The sequence below is a fragment of the Monopterus albus genome, unplaced genomic scaffold, assembly GCF_001952655.1.
Source record: "Monopterus albus unplaced genomic scaffold, M_albus_1.0 scaffold147.1, whole genome shotgun sequence".
Classification (NCBI taxonomy): domain Eukaryota; kingdom Metazoa; phylum Chordata; class Actinopteri; order Synbranchiformes; family Synbranchidae; genus Monopterus; species Monopterus albus.
The window spans coordinates 52,497-54,967 of record NW_018128027.1 but is presented as its reverse complement, the minus strand read 5'-3'; the positions used below and the strand labels follow the sequence as shown (position 1 = coordinate 54,967).

General features: G+C 42.7%; 1 protein-coding gene across 2 annotated transcripts in view; it reads left to right on the top strand.

The window, feature by feature from the left end:
* The window catches only part of LOC109968344 (uncharacterized), a 36,699-nt gene that overhangs the window by 17,570 nt on the left and 16,658 nt on the right, over nucleotides 1-2,471 (top strand). The gene's annotated exons all lie outside the window — the stretch shown is intronic.

The following is a 2,471-nucleotide window of genomic DNA, read 5'->3' as shown; positions in this document are numbered from 1 at the left end:
GGTGAAGAGATGAGTGCAGATTGGAATGGGTGGAGAAAGGTGCCAGGAGCGTTGTGTGACAGAAGAGTGGCAGCAAGAATCTAAGGAAAGGTGTACAAGACAGTAGTGAGACCAGCTATGCTGTATCGGTTAGAGACTAGGATTAGGAATGAGCACATCAAAGGGACAGCTGAGGTCAGCTATTTTGGGGACAGGGTCAGAGAGGCCGGATTGAGATGGTTTGGACATGTGCAGAGAAGGGATATTGGTAGAAGCAAATACCGTGCAGACAGAGACAGGGAGAACAGAAGTGGCCACGAGCAAACCTGACATCTGCATTCAAATCTGTATGTTTCATACATATACAGCACCCTGATGAAATGTTAGAATTTGTACATTTAATCATTTTGTCTGCCTGTCTGTCACCCCCTGGTGAGGGGGAGGACTCGGTGTACAAACGCAGGTGCTAGTGAATAAGTTTCTTTATTACAAGCATAAGCAGGTAAGAGAACAAAGTCAGTGACTATATGTGTGGTCCAAACCAGGGTTGAGCAGTGGAAACTGAGAAGACCAGGATGAGCAGCAGTAACCAGAAGACGGGGAGATGTACTGGCAGCAGGTGAGATGACAGGAGGGACACAGGAACCAGAGGATAGGGCAGGTGTGCAGAGTAGCTGTCAGCATCGGAGTAAACAGAGTAGCTGTCACTAGTGATGTTCCCTCTGATACCAAGGCTCCGAAGCTTGCTTCAAACTCAGAAGGATATTTTTCTGAAGCACTGTGCCGGAGCTTGCTTCAAATCAGGAAAAACCACGACTGATGACGTTCGAACCACTTCTGCTTCATTCAGATTGAATCAGCTGACTGGTTTGGTTCGATAGCCGGAGCTTTGAAATGTTGGCGCGATACAAATGTATTTGAGATGGGAATACGATGGACGAAACAGCGCTCTGTCCTACCTCTTGTCAACACATTTTGGATTGCCTTGCTATGGAGCTATCATGGAAACAGTCAACAAGTGTGGGAACATTTTGAATTGGTGCCACCGAATAAGGTAAATTATATTTCCAAGATGTAAGCCTTATTTTCAAGTCTGTTATTCATAAACTGGATGTCCAAGTTTACGGTCCCCTCCGAATAAACACAAGAAGAATAAATCACACACAGATCTCATTGCGATTTCATAGGTGCAGTGTTTGCACTGTCCTCAGCAGCTGATGTATACCAATAACAAGTCATCAATGCCTGTTAATGCTACCAGGATGGCATGCCCATCGGGTAAGTGAGTGTAATGTAGTGTGTGTGTGTGTGCTGCCAGCACAGCGGAGAGATGTGTGTACGCAGTCAGCGACAGAGCCATTCTGTCACACAAGCTAAACACAGTTTATACTTATAACACTTGGCTTTCACAATCCAGCAAACACTGATGCAGCTGTGTGCCGCTTGAAGTCAGAGTATGCTGCTTTAATTCAAAATGCACCTCAAGACGACCGACATATTATCAACATCATCAACACCGGGACAGCCAGAACCTGCTGTGGCTTCCACGGGTACACCATTAATCACATTTTTAGTTATATATTTATTTGTATTTAATTAAATGCTTTATAAATGTCCTGCAATGTTTTATTTTCAGGCAATGACCTGTAGAAGCTTCTTGACAAAGATGCAGAAGAAGACAGAAAATCTCAGAACGCTACTACAGATTTCATTGTGGAGGTTCAGCAATATCTGTCTGCTCCTCCTCTGGACAGATCAAAGGACCCCTTAGGTTACTGGTCAAGGCACAAATCCCTGTACCCACACCTGTTCTCTAGGTGTGTGTGTGTGTGTGTGTCTGTGTGTGTGTGTCTGTGTGTCTGTGTGTGAGACAATAAGCTGACGTATCACCTCATTCAAATTGTAAGACATATAAGCAAGGAGAATGACTGTGTTAGAAAATAACCAGGGCTCAGTAATGCACAATAATCAATACAGCTGTAATCAAGTAAGATAAAGTTATGAAAGGTAACTAAAGGGAACTAAAGGCATGAGAGGTAACTAAAACTGATAAAGTAACTAGAGTCTATAAGACTCAAATCTTACAGAAGAAAAACAGACACATGTAAAATGAGGTTAGATTTCAGCTTTAAGTAATTTCACTTTGAATGGAAAGGTAGACAACATATAAATATTGATTATAAAAAAAGAGGGACCCCACCCACCTCCAGCATGGACTGTTTATTCCACTAGCCTCTGGAGGCTCAGGAGTGTGAAATGCAGGACCTCTACACTGAAAAACTCTCTTTCTGTCTGTCATCAGACTCCTGAACAGTTGACAGGAGCTATTACCAGAAAATATGCCATGTAATGACGACCTGTACTGTTACATTCTCAGTTTGCACATGCATAATTGCACATTGATACTACTGTACATGCAGCATACACTGTCTTATCATATTTTTATATATTGTTATGTCTGCATTTGCTGTTTAAAGTGCTTTAGATCTTGT